The 21,540-nt window shown below is 35.2% G+C and overlaps 1 protein-coding gene across 2 annotated transcripts in view; it reads left to right on the plus strand.

The window, feature by feature from the left end:
- Positions 1 to 3,009: 3,009 nt before the first annotated feature.
- The window catches only part of LOC123559996 (FK506-binding protein 5-like), a 34,311-nt gene continuing 15,780 nt past the window's right edge, over positions 3,010 to 21,540 (plus strand). Inside the window, exon 1 of one of the 2 annotated variants that reach the window (XM_045352190.2) lies at positions 3,010 to 3,029. The gene's annotated coding sequence lies outside the window, so the exon portion shown is untranslated. Of the gene's footprint in view, positions 3,158 to 21,540 lie in introns of both variants that reach the window. The other variant, XM_045352189.2, reaches the window with a different exon arrangement.

The raw sequence follows: 21,540 nt of genomic DNA on the forward strand, positions 1-21,540 counted from the left end.
CGCCATCGTGCTGTCCATCACCAATTAGTCATCGTAGTATCGCATCTTCGTCATCGTACCTTCGCGTGTTCGTCATCGAGCCTTGGCTCCATCACCATCGTGCCACAGTACTGTCGTGTCATCACCATCGTGTCATCGTATTGTCATCGCGCGTATATGAGGCGACAGCGATGGTCATAACGGGACACCGTAAAAAACCTCTTATTTCTTTTTGGAAAAAGTTTCATAGTCTAAGAGCGGCGTACACAAAGTCTCTAATCTCGATTGAGAGAGGGAAGGGAAAGGTCCATAGTCTGAGAGCGATGAACACAAAGTCTCTAGATGCCATACATCACGGTTCGTGTGTTTGGCACAAAGAATGACAGAATGTCTCTTTATCGGCTTATACATTTCTACATAGCCCCTAATATAGGCTGTAGAATCAGAGTGTTGAGCCTGATACATGTTGGTAGGACATGGATAGTAAGCAAAGTTCCTTCAGTATCGGGGTAAAATAATCTGTAACTGGTGGAATACCCGGTACGGGAATAACTGTTTTTAGCGTTTACGAGGCTCTGCCAGTAAAATCAGCGTAAACGCACATGTGCGGATCCAGAGGGGTCCGGACACCACCTCCCCTGGAAAATCATAAAAAAATGAAAGAAGAGAAGAGGGGAAAATGGTTTTTCGAAAAGGCAACATTATGACCGCGTTCAAAGTGTATGTGGCTGCTGCTACATACGACCCCACGTAATTCATATTTGTGTTAATCATCTCAAAGAAACAAAGAATTTTACCTTAAAAAAACTTAATTTTATTATTTTTCCTAAACTTAACAGGTGAGCTCATAAAAATGTGAAAATAAGGGGTAGATCTAAATTGTATATAAAATTGCAGCGGAATATAAGGATCTTACAATTCTGCCTGTGTAAGACGCTATTTTAGACAAGGTTTTTCCATAGGGAAAGACAGGAATATCTATCGTCGGCGCATGCTCGGATAAATGTACACTTTCCCCGCTAGGTAGGCAAGAATATAAGGATCTTACATGCCTGCCTGTATAAGACGGGGTTTTCCCTACCCGAGGGACAGTGTGGAATGGAAAACCGAGCGTTAGCGAGGTTTTTTTATTCAAGCTGTCCCGAGGGTCGGGAAAACAGCTGTCTTACACAAACAGACATGTTAGATAATTTTTCTTGCCTATCACGTTCAAAAAAGATCGTGGAGACAAATAGATTTGGGTATCTCCTGACATTATTTATATAGTTTATGACGTCATAATACTGCCAGTACTATGTGACGTCACCTAAGTGCACGCTATTTTAGACAAGGTTTTTCCCTAAGGAAAGACAGGAACATCTATCCCTGGCGCGTGCTCAGACAAATGTATACTTCCCTTGCTAGGTAGGCAATAATATAAAGATCTTACATGCCTGCCTGTGTAAGACGGGGTTTCCCTACCTGAGGGACAGTGTGGAATGGAAAACCGAGCGTTAGCGAGGTTTTTTATCCATGCTGTTCCGAGGGTAGGGAAAACAGCTGTCTTACACAGGCAGACATGTAAGATCATTTTTCTTGCCTATCATGTTCAAAATAGATCGTGTAGACAAATAGGCTTGGGTATTTCCTGACATTATTTATAAAGTTTATGACGTCACAATGGTACCAGTACTATGTGACGTCACCTTAGTGCACGCTATTTTAGACAAGGTTTTTCCCTAGGGAAAGACAGGAATATCTATCCACGGCGCGTGCTCGGATAAATGTATATTTTCCCCGCTAGGTAGGCAAGAAAAGGTTTTCTTAAATGTTCCTAAAATGCCCCCAGAATGCAGGAAATGAAGCGCTGAATTGCAAAATTGTTCGTCGGCTACTTTTCATTTTCAGCCTGTTCAACAAAAACAAATCAAATTATTAAATTACTTAGTGTGTAAAGAGACATGTTTGTCGTAGTACCCCCCCCCCCCCCCCCCCCCCCACACGCACAAACACACACACTCACCCTGAGAAAATTGGCTGGATCCGGGCATGATGCCAGCCCTTATGACTGTGGTGGCACGTCCTACTTTAGTCATTAAGCATTAGGTAATCACACTATTAACAAGGGATTTGGTGGCATCATTGGCTAGTAAACATCTGATATGGCCATTTTTACGCAATCGTGTATATCAAATTTGGCACACTGAATTACTGACCAGCTTTAAATCTCACAGTCTTAAAGGACAGATGTAACAATGAATCGTCGGCGTAGAAATGCATATGGCTCCGACGGGAATTGGATACACTGAGTAGCTTTTTGGAACTTGGTGCAGACAATATTCCATTAGGATACCTCACCATCAACGCACACCATAATTATGGTAGCGCTTACTCGGATATCTGTGCTTTTTGTCTTTGACTCCGAAATGGTCTTCAATGCGATGTAATAGGGTTTGGTAACGTATTGTGTCGAATGCTTCAGACAATTCAAGTAGGACAGGAAGTCAAAAAGTTCAATACTTTCTCATGAACAATCTGTCTCAGCCCGCCTTATTGACTTTAATACCTATGTTTTTGGAAGAAAAAGGAACATAATAATATATAATTATTTTGTAGTTTCAGGGGATATCCCCAGGTAATTTGTAACACAAGGTACAGTACAATTCAAAAGAATCCACGAGGAACGTCTTATGGAGGAAATAAATCAACAATACTGTTATGTGCTATAAATCTTCTGTCTATGTGCAGAGACATTAGTGAATGTATATAAGCGTTAATTAAGTGGCAGTCTACATTTTTTTCATATTCATACACATTCATATACAGAGAAGACAAACGCCCAGCTTCTTTTAACCAGTCCATAGTTCGTTTCGCGTAGTAAACTCTTCTGATTTATATGAAAATAAATTTTCTCCCAGACTACTTCAAAAGCTGAAAGCAGTCACCTCTATTTTGTAAGAAAATAAATTTTCAATTTGACATTCCAGTAAAGCAGCACATATGGTGTACCTCTAGGCTCTATTAAACATTACTGAAGCCTCATTACTTCTCCATGTGCATAATTCCGACAGGTAAATACACTCGTACTTATCTTTAACTTTACTGCCATACTTCCCTGAATAACCGATGTAGTTACAAACTGGAACTATTTTTTTTTCTTGAACTCTTTGTTTCAATGGATATACAACAAGACGTAACGGTAAGAGGTTATAATATTCATATTTGAAAGCTTATGAATTTATATCTGTCTGCATGGTTTCGCTTTAGATATTTGTAAACATTGGAGCACTTCTGTTCATGTAAGCATCGAAGAACAATGCCATATTTCATCGAAGAAAATGTATGCAAACTAATTATTATTTGTTTCAATGCAATAGAGATCTATCATTACTGAAACATTTTTAATAATTCATTAACAAGACATATTCAGTAAATATATGTTTTATATAGTCATCTTCGTCATACTGTGTTTACACGAAAAAAACCCATAACGTCTGGTTTCGGAAAGTCAAGAAATGTTCCGTACGTGCTATTTTAATAAACTATCTATATTAATTAATATTTTACATTAAATTATATTTACACCGTGACATTTGCTATCTTTTTTTCTTCTAGCATATAAAGCGTTTTACAATAAATTATATTTTGCATTACACGCATATAGTCTTGTTTTCTTCAAACTGTTTGAGCTAACCCTAAGTATTTAGATACGTACAAAATTGAGTGGAACTTGGAGGAGAGATATGTTAAACACATGTACATGACTTATCTCTGATATTTTCTATGAATGATTCATCAGCTCTCAGCTGCTATACCTTGTAAACAGTGGGATAATTTACCTATATGTCTTACCATTATCGTTTCTCCATATCTATACAGGAAATATGTGGGTACGTTTATGCTTTTTATATGAGTTTGAATTCTGTTATGAATGAGTAGATCTTCATTGAGGTAAACTAGAGGTCACATTTAATGCGAAAACGGTTATCTATTTCTGCAATGATTTAGAACATTTCCCGGTTTTCCTATCTTTTAGGATCCCTTTTTTCAGTCTCTAAGAACTTTTTTAGATGCCAGATCACTTGTTGCAATTTTACATCAAATTCACAATGACCTAGTCACGATTTCTTGTTTTAAAAACGTTAAAGCTACAAAACTGCATCAAAATTCAAGCAGTACATCTGTTTATCAAGCTGAACTGAGCTGGAATTTTGCTGGCAAAAGCCAGCTGCAAGTCCCGATAGTTTTTAATAACTTAGTTTTAAAAACGTACATTTAGACTGGCTCCAGTCCTTATTTTAGTTCTTGTTATAAATGATGATAGTCTGTCAGGTATTGCTATGTAAATGTTTTATTGTCCTTTGTTCTGAAAACAGTCAGATGAAAGTTTGTTATTATGGAGAAATAAAGCTTTCTCAAAATATTTATGGACTTAAAACATAAAGAATGATTTTGATATTTATACCATCTAAATGTTTACACTGGTTCCTATAACAAAACGTTCACACAGGCTCCTATAACAAAAGTTTCATAAGGTCCCTTTGAAAAAACGTTCATGCAGGCACCTATGACGAAAAAAAAATGTCCCTTTAACAAAATGTTTAACAAAACGCGGCATTTCCCCACATACCCTAAAACCTTTAAGTGCATCAGTTAGATTAAAAAATCATCTGCTTAAAACAATAACTTTAAATTAATCTGATAATAACTTATTTTTCGATAATTTATTTTTTGCTGGTAGTATAGATGCGATAGTCTTTGTGACATAGTACCATGCATTCTCTCAGACTATCTGAAACCTCTTGCAATTCAGTAAACATGTAGTCAGTTGACGAAAACACACGTTCTGATGAATAAATTTGACGTAACTCCTATCAATTTGTAAACACTACAGCTAAATTGGTTTGTTGTCCTGATGTATACAGACAGCAAATTCCTTACTAGCGACAAAAATCTATTCACAGACTAGATGAACTTCTAGTATCTATCATTCTGAGATAAAGGCGGGTAAACAAACACATAATACTGCAGAAATAGAATAAATTGGCTTACTGTATAATTTGTTTTGGCTGCAACCTGTGTTTGGCACATGTGTTTAGGTAAACATACAGTAACAACGAGCAGGTTCATATTCTAAAAAGTATGCATTAATATCACTTTGTCTGTTCCTTCCAGCTGATTCCGGACATAGCAAACAAAATTTCATAATGTAGTAAACATATTATTGCAATTTCTTCATGCAGTTACAGCCAAAGCAAACATTGTGTAAAACTATTAAAGCCCCGGGTGTTTGTCGTTATTTCAAGGATTGATTCTATCAACGGGAGTGCAAAAACATTTTGTTGCAAAAACGCATCGAAGAGTTTCCTTATATGGCTTTCAGGTTTTAGACTCTGGGTCTGAAAATTGGTGAGGTATTTCCTTTTTTTTTTTTTTTTTTTTTTTTTTTTCGTATCTGTTTTTGTCGAAATGTGCCATAATCTTACCGAAGTTATATCGCATGTATGTACATGTATACGCAGAAAGAAACACGGAAATCTGGAGTTCGTTTGTGAAAATAAAACAACTTCAAGCGGCTCCAGAGCGTTTTATGCTGAACATATTGCACTAATTATAGATATTTAAACATCAGGATAAAAGATTTTGTTGCAAATATCCAGAGAGAATCGTATTGCTTTACAAATTTCTCGCCAACATCTGTGATGAAGACAAGAAAGAAACAAATGTATCAATCAATCATGTCTAATGTCAGGAAGTTCTGAACTTACCGTAGAAATAAAATAATGAATCTCCAGGAAATGGAAACAGACAGCAAAACATAGGCGATTGTTTTCGTCTTTGTACATAGTTTCGTAGAATTCTGATTTTTTTTTCTAAAAAATATGCTTGCCAGTTGTAAGAATGTACCAACGATCACAGTTAGAAATAGATCTTATTCAAAATTTATGCTGTATATATCGCCATTCACATCTCAAAAACAAATGTCACTGACGATTCGAAGTAATTGTATTGTTTTCGTCGACTTGGACTGTATTTGAGAGTTTGAACTGATTTTTCTAAAAAAACATTTTGACAAGTACAAAAGCAGTTCTCATTTTAGCATGTCTGTACAATTCAGATGAATTAAAAAAAACACACACACACAACATGAATAAGAAAATCTAAGATTTTACCCGAGTTTTTGTACAATTTGCTTCTTGGTGCCAAGTTAGATAAAAGTTGTGTTTTTTTTCGAACAGATAAATGTTTTGAAAATAGAAAAGAAAAAACTAAGTAGGTCTCAGAGATTTTCCGATCCATTATAATGTGTTACCAGGTTACTATCATTAACTATGAATCTTTAAAAGATCCCAACAACAGTCTACCATGTTTCTGTTACATTAGCAAAACGGTTTTAGACAGAAGTTATTAGTATGACGTGAGCATGTTTCATTTTATCGGCTTTAATTATACCAGGCCACACGTCACACAGGTACAGCGGCATACTGTACTGTAAATAAAATCAAAGCCCTGAAAGGACTGATAGCCAGTGCTTTCTGAGTGCTATTTTAACCGATACACCTTAAGAATTAACATTTCTTTGTGCATAGACCGGTAATGATTTGAACAGTGTTGGTAGAGGTCCACTAGACAATGCTGTATACATGTCAAATATCTAAGCTCTGTATATTGTTGTTCAAGACAAGAAGATTTTTAAAGGCTTTCCCTATACAACTCTACGTAAAACTAAATTTACCCCAGGATAGGGCCATTTTTAACCTTAACCCTAAACCTAACCCTAGAACGGAGTAATTCCGAATATTTCGAATGTAAATATAAAGCTCTTAATTGTTCTAGAATCCGTTGCTGCTTGTTTTTGTTGTTTAAAACAGTAGTCCTCAGTTGCTCCCACACTAAATACGGGACTATTTTTTTACACGTCCAGTGAATTTGTGTGACGCGGTCACAAAGAAATAGAAGAAAGACACAAACGACGCGAGGTTGAAACTTGGTAGTTGATTTAGAGCTATAGCCAGTTGCTAAAGCACAGGCTAGAAAGTGATTCTGTTTAATTGAAATATCTGACTTCAAATGGTCACATAAAATGCTTAGGATAGTATGTTTATCATCCAAAGAATTTTTGTTGAAAATATAAATGCATTACTATTATCCTTGGAAATGGTTGTTGAAAATATAAAGGCATTACTATTATCCTGGGAAAGTCTTGCAGAAATTAGTAATGCATTACTAATATCCTAGGAAATTGTTTCTGAAAATAGTAATGCATTACTATAAGCCTTGGAAATTGTTGCTGAAAATAGTAATGCATTACTATTAGCCAAGGAAAATGTTATGCATTATTTGTATCCTATGAAATTGACTGGAAAAATATATCAGAGATCCTAACCGGAAAACAAATCAAAATCACTATTTTTTGTAAATTCTTCCCTGTTAATATATCTTATGAAATCACACATTCCTCTTTTATTTGCCCTAATTTTGGCTTTATGAAAAGTTATCTATAAAATAAAACGCGATTCCGTCTTATAATAAACCGGGACAATATGAAAAGTAAAATAGTAATTTACACACTTTTATTATTTCCATGGGATTGGATTTTGTCTCATTTTCTCACAATTTACTTAAACTTACCAAAATTATTATTATATCTATTTCTTTTTTATTCTATTTTCTTTGTTTTTGCGAACTGACAAAAGTAAGAACCAGAAAAATAAAAGTCGCTACTAGTGTTGGTACCCAAGGAATTATCAGATTATCCATTACTCAGGTTACTATCATTAACACTGAGTCTTTAAGATATTCCTTAATTCATGAAGCTATTATTCTGTTAGATATAGGTACTATGCAAATATTGTATTTTAGTAAGGTCAATATTAGGAATTATCGACCTTTGAAAACTGAGTTCGACCGAGGGGGTATCCCATATCAACCGAACTAAACTACAACACTTGTTTTATTATTAAATCCAACAACCGGAAGATTACTTGCGAACAGGCTAGTCAAATCCAGATATTTGCAGCGGTATGTCTTTTTTCTAGTATTATGGCCTTAAAATATGTACGACGTCGCATTGTTATGACGTCACTGTTTGATGTCAATACTTGCTTGACTCCATATATAAGATAGAACGACTTTTTATCAGTAACCATGTGACCATCTTTAAATCAATAGGAAGGCATATAAATATTTTAGTAATAAAGGTTGTTATAATAATAGCACGCGTACTATGCCAGTGCTGATAAAATATAACATATATTCAACGTATTTTGTCTTATCCATCAGTGAAATTTTAAAAACCCATAACTCGAATACATATCAACATCTTCAAATGAAAACTTTTCAGTTCGCTGTATAATGCGAATATATTTGTAAATGTATTCACCAAAACTCACATTTTCAGCAGCATCCAGCTTTATAAAAACGAAATTATGACAACTTGAATCTTTGACGAATCGACACCTACAGATGTCTTTTTACTGGCTTAAGCTGTTACCTAAATGAAGCCAATACTTGAAATATTTGACCCCCACCCCCGCCCCCCGTCTGGAAGCACGACACCTCACTCACAAAATCAGACAAGCATATAATTGATAATATTCTCCAGAAACTAGAGCGTAAGGAATATGGAGAGAACATTGATGTGTATAGTGAGGCATTTATTTGGCTTACGAGTACACGAACCAGGAAACAAAAACATACATAGCATTCCTAAGATCATAACCTACCTATAACATCCAATTATGTGTTAATTGGCCAGTGGTTATAGTTATCTGCACTATTAGTTTTAATCATCCAGAAAATCTAACTTGGGGGTGGGGGGGGGGTGGGGGAGTTGGGGTGGTGGCTGTTTATGAGGATATGTTAAGGCTTGGGGCCGCCAACAGACAAATAATCTGGTGGTTAACAGGTTGGACATTTTTCGACTACTCCTTAGGCAAGTACACAATAACTTGTAATATGATATTTTCAAAGTTTCATTGCGAAAACTGAATACATTCTGTATCCTTCTAAGACTCAGTTCCTATATTTACAGTATATTCGTATGTAATGGTGTAATTACTACTGTTTTAGCAATCTGTATGATGACCAATACATTGTCAGGAAATTGACTTCTGACGAAAAAATATTTCAAATATACTGACGCTTATACAAATTTTGCACGAATTATCTGTTATATATTTATGTGAATTATACCATGCTTACTCTCTACTTTGAACCGAAAGCAACATGTATTTATATCGGAGAAAATACTAGAATAACAATTTTATTATCAATCAGTACTTTTACTCCTAATAATAATAATAATAATAATAACAAATATTTACATTTTCCGAATTCTTTTCCATTGAAGCGCGATTCATGGATTTGCCAATTCATTTCGCATGGGCACAGAAAAAGAAGTTTCATTTCTTAATTACTTTTTTTGCAGTAATAACGATTATAGTAATTATGATATATTGTTGTTTTAGTTGTTGTTACTGTTGTTGTTTTGTTCTTTTTTATGGTTAAACATTTCATAACTAACTAGAAATACAATGATGCTATTTCTGCATATATATATATTCAGGTTCGACCTGTTTCTTTTATCAGATCCAGACAAAACGTAATAAAAAAAAAGTCATTTTGAGTGAAGACATGACTCCGGAGTTAACATGATAAAATATATAAAAAATATCCAGAGTTATTTCCCAAACTAAACATATTGTTTAACTCAGCAGGTACGAATGTAAAACATTATAATAATCACGCATGTACAACAATTGTACTGCGTTGTATTTGTTTACAGATGGTATGCCGTCGCCGCTTTGGGCATGAACCTAAAACCCTATTAACTACATATTACAGAATTTAACATATTCCCTGAATGGAATAAGACCAATCATATAGATAACGTAAGCAGTATGCATTTTGCTTAATAGATTTTTTAGAGAATATCCAAAGAGAATCATTTTTGCTTTAACGATTTCCAAGCAGCTTCCGAAAAAGAAAGAAATATATCAATCAATTATTGTTCATGTCAGGAAGTGCTTAACTCATCGTAGAAATAATAAAACAACAATGACAATCACAGAAATGTAAACTAACACTACAAACGATATTTTTTGCTTAGTTAAAATATTAATCAGTAGTTACTCCTGATATTAATAACAATAATAATAATAATATTATTATTAATAATAATAATAATAATAGTAATATTTCATTATCGTTGTTGTTAGTTTTGTTACACGCACGTGAAGCCCGGACGTATTATTTGATCACCTGCGGCGGCGGCGGGTAGGCGGTGTCCACTTGAGTTGCCTACACTCTAAAATGAAGAGTTCTTATCCAATGTTCATTAAACTAGGTCACAATGTTGACAGGCATAACACTTCGGCCAAGTCCGATAATCAGGTGGATTGTCCCTGAGGCTCTAGAGTTATGGCTCTTGAATTGCCAAAATTGAAAAATTGACAGTGTCCGCTCTTAACTTGAGTACTTTCAACCGATATTTGAATGTCAGAATGTTTGCCATCATACTAGCTAACTAGCTGGGTAGTATTTATGGCCTTATGGTTATGAATTATCGAAACAGAGAAAATTGACAACTAGTCTGCTCAGTTCGTAGAGTATTACGAAGTAAGAAGTTATTTGCTGCGATGGGAATATGGTATGACACTTTGTCACTCTTGTTGTTGTTCTTTTTCTTCTTTTTAAGAAAGTATTTTGTAACAAACCAGAAATACAATGACGCTATTTCTACCTATATATATATAGAGAGAGAGAGAGAGAGAGAGATGTTCGACCTGTTTCGTATATCAGATCTAGACAAAGCGCGATAATATACGTCATTCAGAGCGAAGACAAGACTATCATGGTTTTCTTTTGATAAAAGATATGAAAATAATCGGAACTATTTTCTGAATCGTACTGTTTAACTCCGCAGGAACATTTTTATAATCTCCGCGTTATTTCTGATTGCATGTACAACAATTGTACTGCAACTTGTATCTGTTTACTTTTAACTAAGATGGTAATTTCCCAAGCTAGAATTTAACATCATACGGTACAAATATACAACATTCATTTATAATAATCACGTATATTTTCGATTCCATGTACAACAATTGTACTGCGTTGTATTTGTTTACAGACGGTATGCCGCGGCTTTGGGCCCGATCCTAAAAAGCTATTAACTACATATTATAGAATTTAACATATTCCATGAATGACATAAGAGCACCTGCTACACATATCATTGATAACGCGTGCATAATGCATTTTGCTGATAGATTTTGTAGTAAATCTCCGAAGAAATCACTTTGTCTTAACAATATCCCAGCAGTTTCTGTTATTAAGACAAAAAAAGAAACACATATATCAATCAATCATTTCTATTGTCAGGAAGTTCTGAACTCCCTGTAGAAATAAGACACTGAATATCCCAGAAATGTAAACAAACAGCAAAACAAAGAGTGATACTTTTTTAGCTCACCTGAGCACAAAGTGCTCGGGGTGAGCTATTGTGATCGCTCACCGTCCGGCGTCCGTCCGTCCGTCCGTCCGTCGTCCGTCCGTCCGTCCGTCCACACTTTCCTTTAAACAACATCTCCTCATAAACCACTAAGCCAATTTCATCCAAACTTCACAGGAATGTTCCTTGGGTGAAGCTCTACAAAAATTGTTCAAAGAATTGAATTCCATGCAGAACTCTGGTTGCCATGGCAACCGAAAGGAAAAACTTCAAAAATCTTCTTTTCAAAAACCAGAAGCCCTAGAGCTTAGATATTTGGTGTGAAGGATTGCCTAGTAGACTTCTACCAATTTTGTTCAAATCATGACCCCGGGGTCAAAATTGACCCCGCCCCAGGGTTCACTTGATTTTACATAAGAAAATCTTAAAAAATCTTCTTCTCAAAAACCAGAAGCCTTAGAGCTTAGATATTTGACATGTAGCATTGCCTAGTGGACCTCTACTAAAATTGTTCAAATCATGACCCCGGGGTCAAAATTGACCCCGCCCCAGGGGTCACTTGATTTTACATAGGAAAATCTTCAAAAAATTTCTAAAAATAAACCAGAAGGCCTAGAGCTTAGATGTTTCACATGTAGCATTGCCTAATGGACCTCTACAAAATTTATTCAAATCATGGCCCCCGGGGTCAAAATTGACCCCGCCCCAGGGGTCACTTGATTTTACATAAGAAAATATTTAAAAAATCTTCTTCTCAAAAACCACAAGCCCTAGAGCTTAGATATTTGACATGTAGCATTGCCTAGTTGACCTCTACTAAAGTTGTTCAAATTATGACCCGGGGGTCAAAATTGACCCCGCCCTAGGGGTCACTTGACTTTACATAGGAAAATCTTCAAAAGTTTTCTAAAAATAAACCAGAAGGCCTAGAGCTTAGATATTTCACATGTAGCATTACCTAGTGGACCTCTACAAAATTTGTTCATATCATGACCCCCTGGGTCAGAATTGACCCCGCCCCAGGGGTCACTTGATTTTACATAAGAAAATCTTCAAAAATTTTCTAAAAATAAACTAGAAGGCCTAGAGACTAGATATTTGACATGTGGCATTGCCTAGCGGACCTCTACAAAATTTGTTCAAACCTTGTCCCCCGGGGTCAAAATTGACTCCGCCCTAGGGGTCACTTGATTTTACATAGGAAAATCTTAGAAAAAAATTCTAAAAATAAACCAGAAGGCCTAGATCTTAGATATTTGACATGCAGCATTGCCTATTAGACTTTTACAAAATTTATTCAAATCATGACCCCTGGGGTCAAATTGACCCTGCCCCATGGGGTTACTTGATTGTACATAGAAAAATCTTCAAAATTTTCTAAAAATAAACCAGAAGAGCTTAGATATTTGACATGACATTTCAAATCTTGTTTTTAAAGTTACTTAAAGAAAATTTCAACTATATTTTCTCATAATTCTTTTGATTGATTTCTATTATGATCTTTTGACCTTGAAGACTTGTCCTTAAGTGCAATGATAACAGGTGAGCGATATAGGGCCATCATGGCCCTCTTGTTTTAACTAGTTAAGATGTTAATCAGTAGTTACTCCTGATGATAATGATGATAATAATAATAATCCTGATGATGGTGATAATAATAATAATAATAATAATGATAATAGTCCTAGTAATAATAATAATAATAGAACTAGTAATTATGTTTATTCTCGTTGTTGTTACTGTTGTCATACGCCCGTAAAAACGGACGTATTATTGATCACCGCGGGCGGCGTCCACTTAAGCTGCCTGCATTCTGAATTGAAGAGTTCTTCTCCAATGTTCACCAAACTAGGTTACAATGTTTACAGGCACGATACATTGGCCTAATTCGATAATCAGGCGGGTTGTCCTGTTTATTCTATAGAGTTATGGCTCTTGAATTACCCAAAGTTGTGAAAATTGACAGTTGTCTGCTTTGAACTTTAAGAGTACTTTCATCCAGTATATGAATGTTCGAATGTTTATGATCATACTTCTTGGCCAAGTTCTATATCTAGCAGGGTAGTATGTCACTTTGGAGTAATAGCACATGAATTATCGTAATAGAGAAAACTTACAACTAGTCTGCTCAGTAAGTAGAGTATTATGAAGTAAGAAGTTATTTACAGTAATGGGCATATATTATAACACTTTGTCAGTCTTGTTGTTCTTCTTTTTCTTCTTTTTGAGAAGTTTTTTTTGTAACAGACTATAAATACAATGTCGCTATTTCTACCTATATATATATAGAGAGAGAGAGAGAGAGAGAGAGAGAGATGTTCGACCTGTTTCGTTTATCAGATCTAGACAAAGTGCGATAAAATACGTCATTCAGAGCGGAGTCAAGACTATCATAGTTTTCTCCCGAGTTAACGTGATAAAAGATGGGAAAATAATCGGATCATACTTCTCCGCGTATATTTCTGATCGCAAGTACAACAATAGTACAGCAAGTTGTATCTGTTCATTTTTTACCCCTAAGGTATGTCGAAGCTTTGGGGTTTTCGCCTATTAGCCACATATTATAGAATTTAACATATTCCATGAATGACATAAGAGCACCTGCTACATCAATCATTGATAATGCGTGCATTGTGCATTTTGCTTATACATTTTGTAGTAATTATCCGAAAGAGAATAGTTTTGTCTTAATAATTTCCTAGCAGCTTCTGTGATCAAGACAAAGAAGAAACAAATATATTCATCAATCATTTCCAATGTCAGGAAGTTCTGAACTCACGATAGAAACAAGACAATGAATATCCAGGAAATGTAAACAAACAGCAAAACCAAAAATAATACTTCTAGGTTCGTGAAATGCAGAAACTATAAAGAAAAGCGTGATGGCTGTAAGACTCGAATTTCTGTAAGTTCACCTTTCAGGTACTAATATTCCTAGATGCATCTCGATCAGATGTTTAGAGCTTATAGATTAATTCTATAAATAGCAAAAACGACTCTTACTTTAGACAGTTCGTGTAAATGGAAATAAAATGACAAACACGTAACATTAACACGAACGTCGAATATGTCTCATTTTCTAACAATCTACTTCTTGGTTCATATACTTGCCAGTTAAGCTGAAGTTGGTTTTGCAAACGCGGGTACCAGTGTTTCAAAGACATTGCCATGTGTTACCAGGTTCCTATCACGAGGTAGTAATATTTGACATTTCCCAGAAATTCTTCTTACCATTTTTCTGTTACATCATAAAGGCTTTAGATACGATATGGTTATAATAGCAGTGCATTGATCTACAAGGGAGTATTTATTTGCCAGGTCTAGAGATTACAAGAGTCGCTTGAGGATATGGTACCTTGATCTGCAGTTCTGTATTTATTTCGCATGTGGCGGTTAACGTAATCATTTCTTATTTTTTCCATTCAATATGACTAGGTGAAGAAACTAATACTATTAGGTTATTTAACATTGTTCTGTACAATACGGAGAATTATTTTCTCAGGTGGGTACGAGTCCAAATATATCTCGTATTGTACAGTACAATGTTAAATAACCTTTTATTCTATATCTATTTTATCTTAGTTTAAATTAAAAATGTTTCACTGAATATTATATTCCTGCCTTTTCTGTATTTTCCCAGCTTGGTATTAGTGCAAATATATATTATACAGAACAATGTTAGGCCCTAAATAACCTTTTTATTCTATATTTATTTCACTTCATACGTAATATACGTAATTCATTGAATGTTGTTTTTCTGCATATCAGTATTAAACAAATTATATGGTGCAACCTCCCTACAACAGCCATTTGGCGATTTGGGTGGTTATAATATTGGGCTGAGATATTATCTCCACAAACATTGTCAGCAAGTTTGGTGAAGATCCGATGAAAACTGAATTAGAGAGCGGCCATGCTTTGGATGCCGACCGACCCCCGCTGCCACGGGTTTTCACATAATACGCCGAGATATTATGCCCACAAACATTGTCAGCAAGTTTGGTGAAGATCGGATGAAAACTGTTGGATTTAGAGAGCGGACAAGGCTTAATTTGTAGCTTTCCTGTACGGGCTGTCTAGAGGTCCGGTTACCAGACCCCTAGCCACTGCCATTCATAATTTTCTCAACCTGTTTAACATGGGACTGTTGAACCGTCCAAATACAGAAAATACAGGATTTTTTTTTTACGCACGTGCGTCCAAATACCGTAATATATTGTACGGTCACATGCTGCAAATGAACGTTCGCGATTGGATAGATAAAATAGATATAGAATAAATCACAGTTGACAAAACAATTGCCCTAGCTTAACCAGTGCACTTTTACTATAGTGTCACCACTAAAGAGAAAAATGTTGAAAAAGGCTCTTGAAAATGTGAACCTTTAATATTAAACTTTCTTTTTGTCGTTCTTAAACTCATGCTTAAAACATCCGAATTTCTGTTTGCCCTTTTTCTTGGACTCGGCAATTGCTTCTGCCATTAGGAAGCCATCCAGCTGGCATATGGAAGGTCGATGGTTCTACACAGGTGCCCGCCCATGATGAAATAAATGCACAGAGGAGCACCTGAGGTCTTACATCACCATCATTGCTGGAAAGTTGACAAAGGACCTATAGTTGTGTCGGTGTGACGTTAACCCCAACAAAGAAAACAAAACAAAACAAAGTGCTACTGCCAACATGTTTTTGTTCAGGCGGATTTAGACGTCAAATAGTGATCGTTCTTGGACGACTTTTAGCAATAAAACTTATGTTATCTATTCAATGAAACGTGTTTCTCTCGTAAGACAAATTGAACGAGTATAAAAGAACTAACTAACACATCAGTATGATTTCTTAGATACAGGATGTGTCTGAATTGCTCACAATATTTGTTATAGGTGTTTTATCCACCTTTCCAATTTACACAGGCATCATTTGATTTGATTTGATTTTTTTTCGAAATGATAAATTGAAGACACGGGAAAAAGTGTTATCAGTGTTGTTGTCCTAGATATAATCTAATAGAAAAGAATTTTTGAAGGCTTTGAATTGTGTTAACGTATCATTATACTGAATTTTCAAACACCAAAAACTAGAATATATGAAATATGAAAAATGTACGATGAACTATAGTCTGGGATTGAAGTAATTAGTTATGACCTCCGTCCATACATGAACATATCCAGCATTCCTACAATTTGAATATCTTCCTGTACTAGGGTACCGGTCACAATTATCTCTACAATTATTAATTCCTTCACCTAGGTAATAAAAACACCCAGAATAATTATAAATATCTCCTGAGTTCAAGTCCGTCGTAAATTATAATGCTTTTTGTTGTTGTTATTTTTATAGTCTGTAGGACTAGGATGGGGGCAGAGCTCGACACTATAGACTAAGTATACCAATGTCAATTATCTGATCATTAATGGAGCGAACATGTAAGAATTCGAGTACTTTTGGAGAAAGAAACTTTTTACACAATTACTTGATGTCTAATGCCAGAAATTGTATTCCGAAATGATTCAAACGTTTCGTAATAAGCTTAGACCACGAATTTTAGGTCTTTTAAATCAGTCATCGTTATGAGCATTACAATACTTTATAATACATACAAATATATTCATTCGTAATGGTATAATAATTATCTTTTAGCAAAAGAGTATATTTTTAATGTGTTAGGTATGCATTGTCCTGCAATTCTCCTTTTTTTTTTTTTTTTTTTTTTTTTGCCCTCAAACCAAACGTGTTAATATTGTTGGAATAGATCAAGAATTTTTGATGGCACTTATAGTAAGCGCAACACGCCTAAATAATATCATATCAGGAGTATCGTCGGAATAAGTCAGTAATTAAATATATGTACGTTGGACGTATGATATGCATATTCCCGTCTCGTAGGCAGTGACATATCATTGCCAGTAACTTGTTAACTTGGAACAGGAAAATCTATTTTAGAGCCAAAATGTGAATCTGAATCATTTTCACATGAAAAGAAGAAACAGAAGTCAATGCATCAAGAAAGCAAGCCGGGACCGTTCAGGTTGATTTAGTTCATAGTTATTACCATTTGAGCCGGGCCATGGGAAAACCAACATAGTGGCTTTGCGACCAGCATGGATCCAGACCAGCCTGCGCATCCGCGCAGTCTGGTCAGGATCCATGCTGTTCGCTTTCAAAGCCTATTGCTATGAGAGAAACTGTTAGCGAACAGCATGGATCCTGACCAGACTGCGCGGATGCGCAGGCTGGTCTGGATCCATGCTGGTCGCAAAGCCACTATGTTGGTTTTCCCATGGCACGGCTCATTTCATGTTTTTAAAGTAGGAAAATATTTTGCGCGTTTTTAAACTTCGTTAAAATACAATGGAACAACTTCACTATTCATGTCGACGTGTAAATTTCATATCGAATATGTGACACTATTTGTGACGTTAAAACTTAAATGTGACTAAAACAGATCTGGTGCGCCTGTGATACATTATAGACTCCGGTATATACCGGATTCAAGCGATTTGAATGTCTAGTAACCCTAACCCTAACCTTTAGTCAGTATATTATACATAATACTAGTATACATTAAATGTGTGCGATAGAACGAGTGCACCAGATCTGTAATGAGAAACATCGTGTAAATTTCATAGAAGAAATGTTAGCATTTTGATTATGAACTGGTATAATATGATTAAACGATGATAAGCTAAAAACTATTATTGCATTCCCTAATTCGGGTAGATATCCGCTGCAAGGCTCGCCTATCCGTAAAATCTAATGTTAATAGACTAGGTACTACACTGTAAATCGGACATGGATAAGACTTATACATGCATATAGTATAGGTAGAAAAACACATCGACAGAAGGGGCCGCTTTGGAAAAGCTTCAAGCGACTCTACAATGTAACTAATTTTCCGAGATTCATGTCACTTCATGTAGATATGAAAATACACAAGACACAAAACTTAAATCCTTTTTTACATTTCTTCTACGCTATCGTCATATTGTAACAAATATATACAGAGCATCATAAATTTGTGATAGCTTTTAAACTACAAAAAACCTAGAAAATATGAAACCAACCCCTTTTATACCAGCTACAAAATACTGGAAGCCGTCCCCAAATATGGTATGCAACCTCATAAATAAATCAGTTATGTATTCTGCAGAAAGTAGCAGACATTCTGCATTCTCTGCATTGGAATATTTAAAAGGAAAGGAAAATAAGACAAAATTTAAATGTTTTCGAAATAGCAACATCTTAGTATGAAATTTATTATATTCTCTGAATGACATAAGAGAACCCGACACACGTATCATATACATAGTCTGTGTTCAGACCATATGTTTTGTTCACAGGGCTATCAAATTTTGTATAATTATGTCCCTTATCTTCTCAAATATAGGTAGAGCCAAGAAAGATCGGTCAGTGTATATACGGAAGAAATGATTTTAAAGAAATTAACAAGCGGATAGTCTGTCTATGCTATCTAGATGCATTTTTTACTCATGAAGTTAATAATAATTATTATTTTTATTATTAATCTATCATTATAATGATATCTATAAAAAATATTCATTATAGTAATAATAGAAATTATAATAATAATAACACGAGGGATTCTGAAGATGTTATAACACGAAATGAACATGCGCTAACGCTATTCTAGAATAACAAGCGGAAAAAACCCAAATAAATGAATACATTATCCCTCAACGTCATTAAATTTCCATGACATGCGCGGGAATATCTGAGTTGTTATTTCACGTTGATTTCCTTTTGAATTATCCGTTATTGGGCCGTAATACGTTTACGTTTTTCCACGGAACGCGCATATATAAAAAGGTGTTTTAACAGCACGAGAGCCAAGAATCTCTCTGTTAACACACGTTTTCTCTCCTGTTAAAACACCCCCGAAAAGTGACAAGAACAGCACTTCTATGCTAGAATTCAAGTTCGACCTGATTTTTTTTTATCAAATCTTGACAAAACGTGATAAAGTACGTCATTTGGAGAGAAGACACGACTATGATTGAACATGATAAAAGATATAAAGAATTTTATAGTTATTTCCAGAACTAGAATTTGACATTTTACTGTTTAACTCCGCAGGTACTGCATTTTCATAATCTGATTAAACAGGTATATACAATGATTTAACTTAAAGGGTTTAACCTGCACATTTTACGCGAAAAATAATTTCTCTCGAAAACCCATAAAAAGTGAGCACTCTGAAAGCGACTATTGGTACAAACTTATTGACATAAGATTTTTGTAAGATATTCTTATAAATTACCAAAGATATTGTGCAAAACTTGAGGTAGTAAACCGTTGCAACACTTTTCAAAATAATGCAGAAAATTTATACTCTTTTTGCATTTTTTACCAATATCTAACTTTTATTTTCACCCTCTTTATCATTTTTCAGTGTCATATATACATTCTACGCCAAACTGGGTGGAAATGAACATGCTGAAAATTTTCACCCAAACTGCGGGCGAGTAGCTTTACAGATGTATCTGTTTTACTTTCGTGGTATCTTTGGGCCAGAACCTAAAATCTATTAACCACAAATCATAGAATTTAACATATTCCCTGAATGACATAAGAGCACCTGCCACACTCATCATAGATAACGCCAGCATGATGCATTTGGCTTATAGATTTTGTAGCAAACAACAAAACTGTATCATTTTGCCTGATTTCCAAGCAGCTTCCACGATGAAGACTAGATCTCAAAAGAATAATATCAATAATTTATATTTTTTTTGTCAGGAAGTTCTGAACTCATCTTAGAAATAACAAAACAATGAATGTTTCACAAACGTAAACATTTGAGCCGCACCATGAGAAAACCAACATAGTGCATTTGCGACCAGCATGGATCCAGACCAGCCTGCGCGTCCGCGCAGTCTGGTCAGGATCCATACTGCTCGCTAACGGTTTCTCTAATTGCAATAGGGTTTGAAAGCGAACAGCATGGATCCTGACCCGACTGCGCGGATGCGCAGGCTGGTCTAGATCTATGCTGGTCGCAAATGCACTATGTTGGTTTTCTCATGGCGCGGCACATTATCTTAACAAAACAAAAGGGATAATTTTTATCGTGTTAAAATAGTTCCGTGAAAGTCAGAGATTCAACAAAAAGGCATGATAGTTGTAAGATCCGAATTTCCCAAGTTGATATTTCACGAAGCGATGATCTTAGTTACATCTTCGTCAACTATAATGTATAGAGCTAAGGATTATTTTGAAAAATAGCAAAAAAAGACTCTAACCTTAGACAGTTCAGGTGACTGTAAAAATGACACATAACATAAACACGAAAGTCTAATCTGCCTCATTTTCTAACACTATCCTGAATACGTATCTTTCCAATTTAGATAAAGTTGATATTTGCGGGGAGATCAAAGATTTTTAAATCATAAAAAGTGGATACAAGAGTTTGAAATACATTTTGTAACCAGGTTACTATCACGAAGATTGAATCTTTGAAATTTCGAAGAAATTATCTTACAATGATTCTGTTCCATCATTATATAGGCTTTAGATAGGATATGGTTATTACAACAGTACGTTGGTTTGTATTAGTGTAGTCATTTGCCGGGTCGAGAGATCAAACGAGTCGCTTGAAGACATCAAAAGATATGGTATTTTGATCTACAGTTCTGTATTTATCCCACATGTGGCGGTTAACGTAAACATTTCTTCTCGGTATGACTATACTGACAAATACGAGTACCCAGTACGCACGCCAAATCAAATGGCTTACAGTTGACAAAATAATTGCCTTAACTTTACCAATGTGCTTTTACTGTAGTATCACAAAAATAAATAAAGACAGAGTTGTTGCTTACAGTTGACAAAACAAATGCCCATGTGCTTTTATTACAATGTCACAAAACTATGAATCGCTAAAGACAAAAAATGTTTAATTTAACTAAGGTAACTGACTTGAAATGAATCTTTAAAATGTTAACCTGTAATACTAAGCTTTCTTTACATTTGTTTTAAGATATATATGCATGACTGCGTTTGTAGAAAGGGTATCAAATAGTTCGGTCAACGTATGGTGGAATCTAGTATGTCAGATGTTTTTCTTTGCGTCTAATTGCTTTACCGTAGGAAGAACCCTACATCCTAGAC

Source organism: Mercenaria mercenaria, chromosome 10 (assembly GCF_021730395.1).
Source record: "Mercenaria mercenaria strain notata chromosome 10, MADL_Memer_1, whole genome shotgun sequence".
NCBI classification, from domain to species: Eukaryota; Metazoa; Mollusca; class Bivalvia; order Venerida; family Veneridae; genus Mercenaria; species Mercenaria mercenaria.